The following is a 17,500-nucleotide window of genomic DNA, read 5'->3' on the forward strand; positions in this document are numbered from 1 at the left end:
GGAAACACGAACATACCCAGCATGCACACTCCCGAAAACGGAGTATGGCTGCCTACACGGCGGAGTAAAAACGGTCATACACGTAAAAGCCCACTCGTGTACATACGAGTGAACGTGGGAGTTGCAGCCCACGAACGCAGAAGGAGAAGAAGAAGAAAGGCTGTCGTTTATCAGAAGGTGAACGAGTTACTGGTTGGTTGGTTGGTTTGTATTTCTTCTCATTCCTACCTTCTTCTTTTGATGACAACGCTTCTTCTTCTTCTTCTTCTTCTTCTTCTTCTTCTTCTTCTTCTCTCTCTCTCTCTCTCTCTCTCTCTCTCTCTCTCTCTCTCTCTCTCTAGTAGTGTGTAGTATTGTGTAGTGTAGACCCTGTTTCAGGGCGGGGACTGGATGAAAAAAAGCGCGCCAGTGCTTACTATCTGTTATCCTCGATAATAAAGGATTTGTCTTGTCTTGTCTTGTCTCTCTCTCTCTCCCTCTGTGTGTGTGTGTGTGTGTGTGTGTGTGTGTGTGTGTGTGTGTCTCTCTCTCTCTCTCTCTCTCTCTTCACCAGGATTGATTTCATTCTTATCTGATTCCTGTTTTTTGTTTGTTTTTTCTTTTTCTTTTCTTTAGCCTGCAGTCTGTTGAAAAGAGAATGCAGAGAGAGAGAGAGAGAGAGAGAGACATTGAGAGAGACAGACAGACAGACAGAGGGCAGACTCAAGTGTATTCACTGCATAACACTCCAGATTCCGATGTTCTAGTGACGCAGGCCAAACAGCTCATATCAGAACATTGAGAGCCTGGCATCTTCTGTTGCCACCCCTGCTTCACATCACCCACCCCCTTCTCCATTCACATTCATGCCGTTTGTTCCCGTGGTGGAGAGAGACAGAGATCATTTGTACCCATGGTGGAGAGAGACAGAGATCATTTGTTCCCGTGGTGGAGAGAGACAGAGATCATTTGTATCCATGGTGGAGAGAGACAGAGATCATTTGTATCCATGGTGGAGAGAGAGACAGAGATCATTTGTACCCATGGTGGAGAGAGACAGAGAGACAGCACCCAGCATCAGCACCCAGCATCATAAACAGCACCCAGCATCATAAACAGCACCCAGCATCAGCACCCACCATCATAAACAGCACCCAGCATCATAAACGTACAACACCACCATCATAAACAACACTCAGCATCATAAACAGCACCCAGCATCATAAACAGCACCCAGCATCAGCACCCACCATCATAAACAGCACCCACCATCATAAACGTACAGCACCACCATCATAAACAACACTCAGCATCATAAACAGCATCCAGCATCATAAACAGACAACACCCAGCATCATTACTGGCCCAGAGTATGTCCATGGACAAATAAAACGAAACCGTGGCAAACATACCAGCACACGATACATACATTGTGCACAGAAAACAACACCGCCCACATCACTCTATAACATATCTTTTGAACGTTCCTTCAGTCTGGATCCCTTTCCTCTGCTCTCATAAAATAGCATCCAGCATCATCAACCCTGGACCCAGTCCCAGCTAAATGGGCCGGCACACAATTTATAGGCCCGAGAAACAAGGGAAGCACAGAATCAGAAAAAGCAACAAACAAACAAACAAAAAGAAACGCGGCTGTGGGTTTTATCGGAAGGTAAAACGCGCGACCCCATTCGTCTGTATGTCTCTCCCCATTTGCACGGAGTTATCGTTCTTCCTGACAACACTTCCTGTCCACAACTGAATTTCCTCCTTGTATTCACTTCGGACATTTTGTTGTTGCTTTGTTGTTTGTTTGGGTTTAAAAAAAAAAAAAAATCCCTTCTAGCTTCTTAGAAAAAGAAGGTGGAGAGAAAGAAAGAGAGACTTGTATATAGAAAGTGAGAGAGTAAGTGAGAAAAAGAATGTGTGTGTGAGAGAGAGAGAGAGAATCAAAAAAATTTTTTTTTTTAACTTTATTACTCAAGGATAAAGATTTTAGGCATTGCCTATTCTTCCTATCTGTCCTTGTGACAACACTAACAACAGCAGCGATAATGACACAACAATAACCAATTTTGTAAATACTACTACCACTACTACTACTACTACTACTACTACTACCACTACGAATAATTATAATCATCATCATCATCATCATTGTAAAAAGTAATAAAACGAGCACATTCACACCAGCCTCCCCCCCCCTCTCCCGCCCCTCCCCCACCCCCCTTGCCCCCGCTCCCCCCACCCCCCACCCACAGAGAGAGAGAGAGAGAGAGAGAGAGAGAACCATTCTGATTCAACAGGCCCAGAAGGACGTGAAGGAGCAGACATCAGAATTTCACCACTCCCCTTCCTCATTCCATCACGACCTAAGTGTCCGCATTGTTTTACAAGCTATCCCAGAATAAGATAAGCTGAAGACTTATATCGCCTTAACATTTTCAATACACTCCCCCCCCCCCCCTTTCTCCCTGTCTTCCCCCTTCCCCCCACCGTTTTCTTTTTCTTTTTTCAAAAGCGGAATGGCAAGACAGAAAACTCATTTCCCCCATGTTTAACCCTTTCCAATGCAAGTCCTCGTATACAGTGTGCATGGTGCGGCTTAAACATCAAACAAGAAGTTAACATCGCATGCACGTGCAAAGTCCTTTCCAATATTACAGAGACAATACTGGAAAGCGCGCGCGCGCGCGCGCGTGTGTGTGTGTGTGTGTGTGTGTGTGTGTGTGTGTGTGTGGAGGGGTGGATATAGATAGCGCGCAGGTGAGAAGATGAAGAAGGAGTGAGAGGAGGGGGGTTGACAAGCACAGATTCACACAAACAGAGAGAGAGAAAGAGAGATGAAGAGATGGACACACACACACACACACACACACACACACACACACACACACACACACACACACACACAGAGAGCTTGACACATACACACACGCGCATAGACTGACAGACAGACGACACACACACACACACACACACACACACACACACACACACACATACATACATACATACACACACAGCTTGACACATACACACACGTGCATAGACTGACAGACAGACAGACCACACACACACACACACACACACACACACACACACACACACACACACACACACACACACACACACACACACACACACACGGTCATAGACTGACAGACAGACAGACAGACGACACACACACACACACACACACACACACACACACACACACACACACACACACAGCTTGACACATACACACACACGTGCATAGACTGACAGACAGACCACACACACACACACACACACACACACACACACACACACACACACACACACACACGCCGAGCAGATAATTCAAAAGGAATTAAAGGGTTCTGTCAACAACATTTTTATTTTCACCTTAATTGCCTGTACTTCTCGTTTTGTCTCTCTGTCTCTCTCTCTTTGTCTCTCTGCCTGTCTGTCTGTCTGTCTGTCTGTATGCTTGTCTGTCTGTCTGTCTGCCTCTCTTTTGTCTCTCTGTCTGTCTGTCTTTCTGTCTGCTTGTTTGTCTGTCTCTCTGTCTGTCTGTCTCTCTCTCTCTCTCTCTCTCTCTCTCTCTCTCTCACTGTCCATTCCGTCAGACACATCTGTATCTCTGTCTTCCTCTCTCTCTTCTCTGCCTCTATCTGTCTCTCTGTCTCTCTTCGTCTCTCTGTCTCTATCTGTCTGTCCTCCCCCCCTCCCTCTCCATTCCTACTCACGCACATCTCTCTCTCTCTCTCTCTCTCTCTCTCTCTCTCTCTCTCTCTCCATTAGCGCACCTCTCTCTGTGTCTCTCTGTGTCTGTGTCTGTATCTGTCTGTCTGTCTGTCTGTCTCTCTCTCTAACTGCCTGCACCATTAATTCTCATTACACCTGCACCAGAGCAGAAGAAAAACCCACTCCCCCAACCCGACACCCCCTGTTACAGGTCCCCTTGTACCAGCAGAGATCACGGCCAGTTTTACACAGGTCCGCTATGTGCAGCCTGTCACGTCGCGTCACAGGCTGTCTAGAGGTCAGTTTCCTGTCAACGAGGGGTGTCTTTCAAGGCGTCGTTCCCTCACGTGTACTGTATATGTATACAGACTTCACTAAAAGTTAAGGACCAAGCCAGGTTATGTTTTCAGAAAATCCCCCGAAAACGGAGTATGGCTGCCTACATGGCGGGGTAACTCGTGTACATACGAGTGAACATTGGAGTTGCAGCCCGCGAACGAAGAAGAAGAGTTTTCAGAAAATGTTTAAAAAAAGAAAAGAAAGAAAAAAAGAGTGGATGATGTAAATCACGTAAAGTGCTTATTGTCAACCAGTGGCCTTTCACAGAACACATTAAGGCCTGTTCTAGGCACGCGTGCACCATGGACAGCTTCAAAAATTCGTTTGAAAGATCGATGCATCGGCTAAAAATTGACGCTCACTGATAAACGACAGCTGTGATTTTTCATTGAAAAAACAAAAAAACAAAACAAAAAAAACAGAAACAAAACGAAGTGCACGTGTAAGATTCTTCATTTCTTGGAGTTTATCATTGTTTTCGTTATTACTTTCTTTTGTAGTTTCGTTCTCTCTCCGTCTGTCTCTCTCTTTCTCTGTCTGTCCGTCCGTCTGTCTGTCCCCCTCTCTCCTCCACCTTCTCTCTCTCTCTCTCTCTCTCTCTCTCTCTCTCTCTCTCTCTTTCACTCTCTCTATTTTTTTTAAAAAGACATTTCTTTCTGTCATTCAATCTATTTGTTTGTTTCATGTTTTCTTTTATTGTTTCTTATTTTGTGTGTACACATGTCTTTCCTTTTTTTTTCACATGGTGCAAGTTTCCACTGCCCCCCCGAAATGCAATGTTACTTGTATCCACTTACTCTGGTGTCTGCATCGCTCTACCTGCCGTGGTAGCTGTGATTTTTAGGTATGGAAGGACTGAGGACTGGACCTCTTGCGCATACCGAATTCTTCCGTTTAAAGCCAGTAAAAAGCCTTGAGTCTTGACCAACGGAAAGTTTTGGAGTCCTATCCACTTCGAACGACGTCTGCGTAGCTCAAGTGGTTGAGCGCCTGGCGTATGTTTGGAAGACTTGAGTTCGAATTCCGGTTACCTGCAATATAATTATATTAACGCATGTTTGCATGGTTAATGGTTACCAACACACACTGACACAGACACAGAGGCACAGACACAGACAGACACAGACACACACACATAAAGAACAAGGACGATTTGCACTGTGTTATCTGGGCAGTGTGGCCTCATTACAGGTCAGTGCCGAGACCCCAAGTGAAGGACAGGACAGAGCGATATTTGGAGCACCCCGTGAAGTGTTCACTGCACCACTGCTGTCAGGACGTGTGCTTCATGCTGAGGTCAATGGTCACCTTCCTCTCTCTCCCTCTCTGTCTCCCTCTCTGTCTCTTTCTCTCTGTCTGTCTGTCTCTCTCTCTCTCTCTCTGTCTCCCTCTCTGTCTCTTTCTCTCTCTGTCTCCCTCTCTGTCTCCCTCTTTGTCTCTTTCTCTCTGTCTGTCTCTCTCTCTCTCTCTGTCTCCCTCTCTGTCTCTTTCTCTCTCTGTCTCCCTCTCTGTCTCCCTCTTTGTCTCTTTCTCTCTGTCTGTCTGTCTGTCTGTCTGTCTCTCTCTGTCTCCCTCTCTGTCTCCCTCTTTGTCTCTTTCTCTCTGTCTGTCTGTCTGTCTGTCTCTCTCTGTCTCCCTCTCTGTCTCCCTCTTTGTCTCTTTCTCTCTGTCTGTCTGTCTGTCTCTCTCTGTCTCTCTCTCTGTCTCCCTCTTTGTCTCTTTCTCTCTGTCTGTCTGTCTGTCTCTCTCTCTCTGTCTCCCTCTCTGTCTCCCTCTCTGTCTCCCTCTTTGTCTCTTTCTCTCTGTCTGTCTGTCTCTCTGTCTCCCTCTCTGTCTCTTTCTCTCTGTCTGTCTCTCTCTCTATCTCCCTCTCTGTCTCTTTCTCTCTGTCTGTCTGTCTGTCTTTCTGTCTGTCTTTCTCTCTGTCTCCCTCTCTATTTGTCTGTCTCCCTCTCTGTCTCTCTTTGTCTTCCTCTCTGTCTCTTTCTCTCTGTCTCTGTCTGTCTGTCTGTCTCTCTGTCTCTGTCTCTCTTTTTAAATTCTTTTTAGGGGGGAAGAATTTAGCAGGGCTCCTGAATATCGGAATGGTGCGCGGAGAAATCTATATGCTCTACATTGTATATATACTTTTTTGGGGGGAGGGTGGGGGGGGGGGGTGTCGTAGGGAAGGGGGGTTGGGGGAGGGGGGAGGGGGCTGCATTTAGCAGAAAGCCTGAATGCTGAAACTGAAGTCCTTAGAAGTTGTGGAATTTTTTTTTCTCTCTTTTCTTTTCCGAAAGGGTACAACTTGGAGAAAAAGAACACTTTCAAAGGAAAACAGATAATTCGGTAGGGATGGTCACATTGAAATTTTTTTCTCTATTTCTTTCGGGTTTTTTTGTTTTTTGGTGTGTGATTTTTATGCTGCTGGCTGCTCCATGGTTACAAGTCAGTGTGCTGAAATCCAGAGTCGAGTATAAATCCCTCAAGTGAGAATCAGAAGGCTGAAGACACCAATAAAAAAAAAAAACTGTTTCAGATCTGTCATGCTGAAGTAAAATTCACTTCGAAGAGGTTAACCAGTTCAATACTTCCATTGTCTCAATGCCTTTAAAGCTTGTCATCATAACGATATTAAAGTTTAAGAAAGGGAAATATAAATTCTTTTATATTTCATCTTTTGGGGAAAGGAACACACACACACACACACACACACACACACACACGCACGCACGCACACACACACACACACACACACACACACACACGCACGCACGCACGCACACGCACACACACACTCAGACAAGCAAACAGACAGACAGTGAAGAATTTTCTCTCTATATATTTTTCAAAAAACTCTCGGAGCCATGACGACAGCCACAGCCCACACAACATCCAATCAAAGGAGATCTAACAAACTCCCACAGTGCACGTAGACCCCGCATCGATGATATAATACATGCACGTGTACGTCAAGTGTTGTTCACATTTTCACCCTTTCCTGTTGATAACGCTGTCAAGGATCGCTCGGCTCGCCAACCAGAAAAGCCCCTATGGGTTAACTCGAACAGCCGCTTCTCCCTCTAAACAAGGAAACCCTCGGACATAAGTACTGGACAGTTTGTACCTTCAGGAATGATGCCACAGTTTGTACCTTCAGGAATGATGCCAACAGTTTGTACCTTCAGGAATGATGCCACAGTTTGTACCTTCAGGAATGATGCCAACAGTTTGTACCTTCAGGAATGATGCCACAGTTTGTACCTTCAGGAACGATGCCACAGTTTGTACCTTCAGGAATGATGCCAACAGTTTGTACCTTCAGGAATGATGCCAACAGTTTGTACCTTCAGGAAAGATGCCAACAGTTTGTACCTTCAGGAATGATGCCAACAGTTTGTACCTTCAGGAATGATGCCACAGTTTGTACCATCAGGAATGATGCCAACAGTTTGTACCTTCAGGAATGATGCCACAGTTTGTACCATCAGGAATGATGCCAACAGTTTGTACCTTCAGGAATGATGCCACAGTTTGTACCTTCAGGAATGATGCCACAGTTTGTACTTTCAGGAATGATGCCACAGTTTGTACCTTCAGGAATGATGCCAACAGTTTGTACCTTCAGGAATGATGCCACAGTTTGTACCTTCAGGAATGATGCCAACAGTTTGTACCTTCAGGAATGATGCCACAGTTTGTACCTTCAGGAATGATGCCAACAGTTTGTACCTTCAGGAATGATGCCACAGTTTGTACTTTCAGGAATGATGCCAACAGTTTGTACCTTCAGGAATTATGCCACAGTTTGTACCTTCAGGAATGATGCCACAGTTTGTACCTTCAGGAATGATGCCAACAGTTTGTACTTTCAGGAATGATGCCACAGTTTGTACCTTCAGGAATGATGCCAACAGTTTGTACCTTCAGGAACGATGCCAACAGTTTGTACTTTCAGGAATGATGGCAACAGTTTGTACTTTCAGGAATGATGCCACAGTTTGTACTTTCAGGAATGATGCGACAGTTTGTACCTTCAGGAATGATGCCACAGTTTGTACCTTCAGGAATGATGCCAACAGTTTGTACCTTCAGGAATTATGCCACAGTTTGTACCTTCAGGAATGATGCCAACAGTTTGTACCTTCAGGAATGATGCCACAGTTTGTACCTTCAGGAATGATGCCAACAGTTTGTACCTTCAGGAATGATGCCACAGTTTGTACCTTCAGGAATGATGCCAACAGTTTGTACCTTCAGGAACGATGCCACAGTTTGTACCTTCAGGAATGATGCCAACAGTTTGTACCTTCAGGAATGATGCCACAGTTTGTACCTTCAGGAATGATGCCACAGTTTGTACCTTCAGGAATGATGCCAACAGTTTGTACCTTCAGGAATGATGCCACAGTTTGTACCTTCAGGAATGATGCCAACAGTTTGTACCTTCAGGAATGATGCCACAGTTTGTACCTTCAGGAATGATGCCAACAGTTTGTACCTTCAGGAACGATGCCACAGTTTGTACCTTCAGGAATGATGCCAACAGTTTGTACCTTCAGGAATGATGCCACAGTTTGTACCTTCAGGAAAGATGCCAACAGTTTGTACCTTCAGGAATGATGCCAACAGTTTGTACCTTCAGGAATGATGCCACAGTTTGTACCTTCAGGAATGATGCCAACAGTTTGTACCTTCAGGAATGATGCCACAGTTTGTACCTTCAGGAATGATGCCACAGTTTGTACTTTCAGGAATGATGCCACAGTTTGTACCTTCAGGAATGATGCCAACAGTTTGTACTTTCAGGAATGATGCCAACAGTTTGTACCTTCAGGAATGATGCCACAGTTTGTACCTTCAGGAATGATGCCACAGTTTGTACCTTCAGGAATGATGCCAACAGTTTGTACTTTCAGGAATGATGCCACAGTTTGTACCTTCAGGAATGATGCCAACAGTTTGTACCTTCAGGAACGATGCCAACAGTTTGTACTTTCAGGAATGATGGCAACAGTTTGTACTTTCAGGAATGATGCCACAGTTTGTACTTTCAGGAATGATGCGACAGTTTGTACCTTCAGGAATGATGCCACAGTTTGTACCTTCAGGAATGATGCCAATAGTTAGTACCTTCAGGAATGATGCCAACAGGCTGTTGAACTGACTCTCCCAACAACCGTTTTCTCGTACAGGCCAGTCTGTCTGCCTGAGGTGGGGCTTTCTTTTCCCTTCAGTCATTGTTCACACATGTCTGTGAAACTTTGGACAGGGTGTCAGACGATGATAGTGACCTCCGGCTTGGCTCATCTGAACTTCAGATCACAGATTCCTCTCTCTCTCTCTCTCTCTCTCTCTCTCTCTCTCTCTCTCTCTCTCTCTCTCTCTCTCTCTCTCTCTCTCTAATGTAGTGTAGACACTATTCAGGGCGGGGACTGGATGTAAGAAAGCACACCAGTGTTTATCTATTATCCTCGAAATAAAGAATTTGTCTTGTCTTGTCTTGTCTTGTCTTCTCTCTCTCTCTCTCTCTCTCTCTCTCTCTCTCTCTCTCTCTCTCGGATCTGACAAGCTGACATGAGTGAAACATGGTTCAGCAGACATACATAAATGTCAATGTGTTTATGAGTTGTTTTTCGTATTGATTAGGGCCTACTGGTTTGTAAAGAGGAAAGAGAGGCGATGACATCTCGTGGCTTGTGGGAATTGAACCCGGGAGCCTCCAGATTGATGGAACGCTTAGCTTTTATCCCACTGGGCCACAACGATCATCAGTTCCACCTTGCAGATTGGTGCTGCTTGTGGATAACGAACACAAAGTGATTATGTTAAGCACCTGACATATATACCTATATCATATATGTCAAAAATAGGATGTCAACCACGACCCTTCACTCCAACCCATTTCATTCCATACCTACACCCACATCCTCCATCCCACCCCTCAAACCCTCACCACAAAAAAAATAGAGAGAGAGAGAGAAAAAAAAGTGTGACGTGAATTAAAGCGCATTATAAATTCATGTCACGTTGTCTTGTATGAAAGTCAGTCAGAAAGAGCGACAACGTTGTCCGCGTGGATGTTATTTCTGCAAGTGGTATTTTCTGTACAATGTGACACTTTGTTTTTCTCTGTCTCTGTGTCTCTCTCTGTCTCTCTGTCTGTCTGTTTCTCTCTCTCTCTCTCTCACTGAGTCTCTCACTCTCTTTCTCTCTTTCTCTCCCAGTCCGACCTCCCTCACCCAACCATTCTTTCTCTGACTCCTCAACCCCACCCCCCCACCCCCACATACCCCCCCCCCCCCCTCCCGCAACCCCCACTTCTCCCACACACCATCCTCTTATCCCTGGATCCGCAGAAACGCATGCACGCGTGCACAGACACACAGCGGCGCATACACACACGCGCGAGAGCGCACACGCAAAACATACACACTCACACGCACATAAACCTACCTGACGACCAATACACACACGCGCGCACGCACACAGACACAACAGACACACACACAGACACACACACTCAAACACACACACACACACACATACACACACACACACACACACACACACACACACACACACACACACACACACACACACACACACACACACACACCGTCCATCAACTAGAACTGGGTCTTGACAGCTGTGTAATATCGTTGTGGAACGAAAACTCCGAACTATTTCAGGGGTACGTCAAGAGATCTCGTTCAGATAGGCCACAAAACTCACTGGTCGTTTCTCGTTTCTGGATGGGGAGAGCCAGTCAGTGAGACAGACACGGTCATTGAGAGAAATGGACTCTGTGTGTGTGTGTGTGTGTGTGTGTGTGTGTGTGTGTGTGTGTGTCTGTGTGTGTGTGTGTGTGTGTGTGTGTGTGTGTGTGTGTGTGTGTGTGTGTGTGTGTGTGTGAACTCAGAACTCATTTAATTGTCGTAAAACCCATCAAAGGAATTATGGACACCATAAACTAAACACAACAAACAAACAAAAAGTAAACGCAATAAGTTGTGAGTACATGCAGGATACTCCACAATACACAGTTATGGATTGCGAACTTTAAAGCATTCATATATATATATATATATATGTGTGTATATATAATATTGCCAGTTCTGGTTGGAAATAACTTAGCGGCAACAGAGCACTCGGCCTTTGGATTATTGTGTTTCCAGCGCCATCTGGCCAGTGATTCAAAGACTGGCCGGAATTAACTGTCACAAGTAGGCGAGATCTCAAGTCATTGTACGCACTACACTTGTCCAGAAAATGCAGTTCATCCTCTATAACTCCACATGCTTTACATAGCCGGTCTTTCCTAGTTAAGCTGTAGTGACGTCCTCAATTTCAAGTTCATGTGCACTTATTCGCAATGGACATAATGCTCCTCCATGTTATTTAGTATTTTTGCAGCTGATCAGATATTTTGCAATAAAAGGAGCCTTGAAATCGTCCCGTTCTTTGTGCTGTTCCAAAACTGAACATACATGTGTGTGTGTGTGTGTGTGTGTGTGTGTGTGTGTGTGTGTCTGTGTGTCTGTGTGTGTCTGTGTGTTTTTCTGTCTGTCTGTGTGTATGCTGTTTGTGTGCTAGAGAGAGATAGAAGGGGAGGAGGAGAGGGAGGGAGAGAGAGAGGGAGAGGGAAAGGGGAAGAGAGAGGGAGAGACAGAGAGAGAGGGAGGGGGAGGGTACGGTAGCAAGAGAGGATAGAAATTACAGATGCAGATAAAAGGGAATGGGGGGTGTGTGTGGGGGGGGGGGGGGGGGCGGCACACACACACACACACACACACACACACACACACACACACACACACACGTGCGCGCGCTTTCCAGTGTTGTCTCTTGGAAAGGACTTTGCACACAAAAAAAAAAAAAAAAAAAAAAAATCCGGAAAAAGAAGAGAGGGAAACTCTGAAAGAATGTTGCAATGATTATGGGGAAAGGGGGTTAACTCACTCAGTACGGCCAGTCCTCTCTTCTCCTCTACACAGACCCATCGGATGTCCAGTGGGTGTCTGAATGACCCAACCTTTAGCTTCCGTCGTCAGAATTGTGGTATTCTTTGTCAACATTCACGTCTTCAGTATAAGAGCCTTCCGCTTGCAGTATTTTTGTTGATGGTAATTGGGGTGAAACGCTGTTAACGTCGTCTCTTTCGCCGTTCGTATGGAAAGAGTTAAAGGGGGAAAGTGGGAGAACATAAATTGTCACTCAGCACGTCCTTGGCAGACGACTAAGGGGCCATGAACTCTGGTTCTTCCTGTGTAGTGGTGGTGGTGCTGCTGCTGGTGGTGGTGGTGGTGGTGGTGGTGGCCTTTCCCTTTGGACAGACTCCAACCTCCACTCTTGTTTCGCCGTCTCCTCTTTATTAGGGAGGCCTCGTCAGTAGGATCGGTCTTTTCTTCCTTTTATTTCTGTTGACGGCTCTGTGGTCTGTATGTGGCTGTCTGCTTACGTGCGTGCGTGCGTGTATGTGTGTGTGTGTGTGTGTGTGTGTGTGTGTGTGTGTGTGTGTGTGTGTGTGTGTGTGTGTGTGTGTGTGTGTGGAGTCTGGGTGGGGGATGGGGTGGTTGGGGTTGTGTGATTACGCGTTTTTCTGTCTGTCTGCCTCTTTCTTTCTCTCTCTCTCTCTCTCTCTCTCTCTCCCTCCTCCCTCTCTCTCTCTCTCCACTCTCTCTCTCTCCCTCTCTCTCTCTCTCTCTCTCTCTCTGTCCCCTTCTCTCATCTCTCTCTCCCCCCCTCTCTCTCTCTCTCTCAATCTCACTCTCTCTCCCTGCTCTCTACATCTCTCTCCATTTTTCTCCCCATCTCTCTCTCCGCCTCCCCTCTTTCTGTCTCTCTCTTCCTCTCTCTCTTTCTCCTCCTCCTCTCTCTCTCTCTATCTCTCTCTTCCTCTCTCTCCCCACTCTCTCCCCTCTCTCCATTTCTCCCCTCTCTCTCCGCCCCTCCCCTCTTTCTCTCTCCCTCTCCCTCTGTCTCCCCCCACTCTCTCTCTCTCCCTCTCTCTCTCTCAGTCTCTCTCTCTCTCTCTCTCTCTCTCTCTGTTCCCTTCTCTCATCTCTCTCCCCCCCCCCCCCTCTCTCTCTCTCAATCTCACTCTCTCTCCCTGCTCTCTACGTCTCTCTCCATTTTTCTTACCATCTCTCTCTTCGCCTCCCATCTTTCTGTCTCTCTCTTCCTCTCTCTCTTTCTCCTCCTCCTCTCTCTCTATCTCTCTCTCCCTCTCTCTCCCCACTCTCTCCCTCTCTCTCCATTTCTCCCCACTCTCTCCCTCTCTCTCCATTTCTCCCCTCTCTCCCCCCCTCCCCTCTTTCTCTCTCTCTCACTCTCTCCCTCTCCCTCTCTCTCCCCACTCTCTCCCTCTCTCTCCCCCTTCCTCTTTCTTTCTCCTTCTCTCTCTCACTTTCCCTCTCCCTCTCTCTCCCCACTCTCTCCCTCTCTCTCCATTTCTCCCCTCTCTCTCCCCCCCTCCCCTCTTTCTCTCTCCCTCTCTCTCTCTCCCTCTCCCTCTCTCTCCCCACTCTCTCCCCCTCTCTCCATTTCTCTCCTCTCTCTCCCCCGCTCTCTCCTCCCTCTCTCTCTTCCTCACCCTCTCTCTCCCATCTCTCTCACTGGCTCACTTTCTGATCCAAAGAAGAAGAGGAAAAAAAGAAAAAAAAGACTGGAACAGGTATCAGACGTCCTGCAATAGAAGAGGCATGAAAACCACAGGCAGCTTCCAAACGCTTCAAAGGAACTCGTTATTTTTACAATCTGTGATACGTTTACACGTCGACGGTTTTGGGGGGCTCCTGTAAACATTTCATGTTCTGTCAAGGTGCACATGACATTGACGAGGGCATTATCAGTATCAGCGTCCCTCACTGCTGGCCCTCCCTCCTCTTCCTCCCTGCATAGCACTCACTGTCTGGCCTCGAGTGTGTCTGTGTGGGGGCGTGTGGGGGGCGTGGGGAGATGGTGTGAGGGGTCTTGGGGGGCGGGGGGCGGGGAGGGGTACGGTGAAGGGAAGAGGTGGGTGGATGTGCGTGTGTGTGTGAGAGAGAGAGAGAGAGAGAGAGAGAAAGGGAGAGGAGGGGTAGAGAGAGACGGAGAGAGAGAGAGTGTGTGTATGTGTGTGTGTGTTCGTTCTTTAGTTTAGCGTCTTTTCACTATCAGTGATGTTAGACGATTGAAAAGAGAAAGAAAAGAAGAAAAAGGGGGTGAGGGGGAGAGAGGGAAGAGGAAAACAGAAAAGGTAGAAAACTACACACACAAAAATGCATAACTAACATGCAGTTACATTTAACAGTAACAATTCAGTAATGATAATAATTATCAGAAACCATTAACACAATTCTGAAGTACATTAAAGGAATGTAGACATAGGGCTATGAACTAATGCCTGTGAAAGTTCGACCATAAGAACCTCGTCAGAAGTAACTTTCCAAAAATCGTCTGCAAAATAGTTAATCTCTTTGAAATACTTGGGCAAGAAAGTACGTGACTGCTGACATTGAAGCAAACAATGATGCAAGCTGAACTGCTTGCCACAGATGCATGTAACATTTTTACTATACTTTGTCTTCAGCGCATCAAGTTTTGTACGGAAGAAAGTAGATGTTATCAATATTGTATAGCAAGCTGATGAATTCGGTATCCTTTAATAATATTCTCGGGGAATAATGTCCCATATGTTTTGAAAACTTTCCTTTCATCGGTAATGAAATCGACCCCATGCTGATTTTTCTAACAAAGTGTATGCCTCTTTTACGGAAAGACGGACATGTATTTCTGTCGATTTTTCTGAATCTTGTGCTCCTCTTTTAGCTGCTTTATCAGCAGTTTCATTGCCATTAATGCCCACATGAGAAGGCACTCAACAAAAACTGTGTTCAGTCCCTTGTATCCTCAAACAATGCACCAAATGATTTGCCTCAATAACTAAGTCAGGTCTTGTTTCAAGGTTAAATAATTCTAGTGCATAAGTTACTTATTTGGAATCAACAAAGAATGCTATTTTCGAGAAAACTATTTTATGGCTCACTAAGTAGTTCAGAGCTTGCATAATAGCAAATAGCTCAGCCGTGAATATGGAAAGATTTTTTCCGATAAAGAAATGTTTTTCAACTTTAAAGGCAGGAATATAGAAAGCCGCACCAGCATTTTTGTCATCAAGAACAGATCCATCTGTAAATATGTGGAGTACTTGTCGTGATGTTGATGTTTCTTCCTTTTTTGTTTCAGAATATCAAAATCTGTTTTCAGCATGTCCCAAAAAGGTACAGGAGAATGATGTGGTTTTGCAGCTAACTCTTTCATGTTAAAATCAGATTTTAACAAATTTGAAACGTAAGTTGCAACTGTTTCTTGTGATGAAATGGCTTTATCTCTGTTAGGAAAATCAATGTCAGATCTTACTGTCAGTTCATTAGCAATGAATTTTTTTGTCATTGAAGTGTATCTCACAGCGAATTTTGCTGTTGCTAACTCACGATGTTCATTCAAGGGAAGAATTCCGGCTGTTTTGTATGTTTCCTGGTTGGACACATGAGAGGGCACTCCGAGGGCAATTTTGATAGTCTTACAGTCTACACTTTGAATCTTTTGTAATAGATATTTAGGTGCACTGAAAAAATATTTCTTGTGCATAGGCTATCTTAGATCTTACAAGGGCCATGGAAAGATGAATTAATGTTTTTGTATCCAGTCCCCAAGGTAAGCGGCTTATAATTTTCATAAAATTGATACTTTTCCTTGCCTTTGTTAAGATGTAATCAAAGTGAATGTTCCATGTCAGCTTTGAAGTAAGATAAACACCTAAAAACTTCACCACCTGTTTATAATCAATGACGTCACCAAGTAATTTAAAAATGGGTATGCTAGATGGGTTACCACCTGAATTAAACAACATCATACATATTTTTTCAGTCCACAAAGCTAGACCATTTTCAAACATATAGTTACCAAGGTTATCAAGATCAGCTTGATACAAACGACGTATGTTATTCTGTGCTCTTTGTGGGGTTGACTTTTTTTAGATTGACATCCATCCACATACATATATCATCAGAATACTGTACTTAAACTACCCGATTTGACAATGCCTTTGGGAGATCCTGAATAAGAATATTAAAATGAATAGGGACTATAACTGAGCCCTGTGGAATTCCCATGTTAACTTTATGTGGCAAAGTATAATGTGTTCCCACCCTTGGTTGAATAATTCTGTTTAATAAAAAGCTTTTTATATACCCATAGAAATTACCAGATATTGTGTGTGTGTGTGTGTGTGTGTGTGTGTGTGTGTGTGTGTGTGTGTGTGTGTGTGTGTGTGTGTGTGTGTGTTGTTCGTTCTTTAGTTTAACGTCTTTTCACTGTAAGAGATATTAGTGTGTGTGTGTGTGTGTGTGGTGTGTGTGTGTGTGTGTGTGTGTGTGTGTGTGTGTGTGTGTGTGTGTGTGTGTTATGATAATACTAGGATAATGCCCCATGAATCCCTCGGCAAAGGATCTTTCTCTGTCTTTGGCCCCATTCTCTGGAACTCCGTACATCACCCCCCCCCCCCCCCCCACCACCACCACCACCACCACCACCCACACCCCCACACACCCTCACCCCCTGAGAAAAAAAGAAAGTGTTTTCCCAACTTATAATTTTTTTTTTTTAAGACTCACCTATTTCAGCTTCACCTTCCCTGACGTGAACGAACGAGTGCTTGTTTCTGCTGTCGGTGTATGGTGAGGTGTTGTGGGCAGAGTGTGTGTGGGTGTGTGTGTGTGTGTGTGTGGTTGGGGGGCGATGGGGGGGGGGGGATTTGAAGCGTTGTACTTTGAGATGCACGTTCTTAGTGTGCTGTGATGTGCATGACTGGCTTGAAGAGTTAGGAGTGGATGTTAAATAATGTGATACCCTTTTTCATGTATTTCGATTTTATTCTTTTTCGTTCGTGAGCTGCAACTCCCACGTTCACTTGTATTACACGAGTGGGCTTTTATATATATGACCGTTTTTGGTGTGTGTTTTTTTACCCCGCCATGTGGGCAGCCACACTTCGTTTTCGGGGGTATTTCGATATTGGATTGGGAGTAGTTTAAAATGAAATTGATGTGATCAGTGTATGTGACTGATTAGTATCGATGCGGAAACACCTATTACACCACAGCTTGGTAATCTTCTGTCCCAAATCCTGCCTTGGGGAGCTCACGTCTGACCAGTCGCCTGTGGTGGTCATCTTTCAGATTAATACGCGTTAAATCCTCACACTCGCTTGACCGATAGAGCCTTTCAGCTGACCGTCTCGTACGCCTCGTTTGCTCCTCCCCCCCTCCCCCTTCCTCCATCTGTCGATCAGCGTGAAAACCGGCCACGGTCCAGTGACTTCAGGTCACTCGAGTGTGAAGGAGGGAGGGCGGCGGGACAGTGATGTCTTCTCCGGGTTGTTGACGTTGTCACGGATCAGTCAGCTTGTGCTGTTTTCAGGACGTGG

General features: G+C 45.4%; 1 protein-coding gene across 5 annotated transcripts in view; it reads left to right on the forward strand.

Annotated features, from left to right (window-relative positions):
• Positions 1-17,500, forward strand: part of LOC143285072 (globin-like) — a 135,755-nt gene that overhangs the window by 46,373 nt on the left and 71,882 nt on the right. Inside the window, exon 3 of one of the 5 annotated variants that reach the window (XM_076592269.1) lies at positions 5,242-5,346. The exons of the other annotated variants lie outside the window; for them this stretch is intronic. The gene's annotated coding sequence lies outside the window, so the exon portion shown is untranslated. The remainder of the gene's footprint in view (positions 1-5,241; positions 5,347-17,500) is intronic. 5 annotated transcript variants of the gene reach the window in all.

Source organism: Babylonia areolata, chromosome 8, assembly GCF_041734735.1.
Source record: "Babylonia areolata isolate BAREFJ2019XMU chromosome 8, ASM4173473v1, whole genome shotgun sequence".
Classification (NCBI taxonomy): Eukaryota; Metazoa; Mollusca; class Gastropoda; order Neogastropoda; family Buccinidae; genus Babylonia; species Babylonia areolata.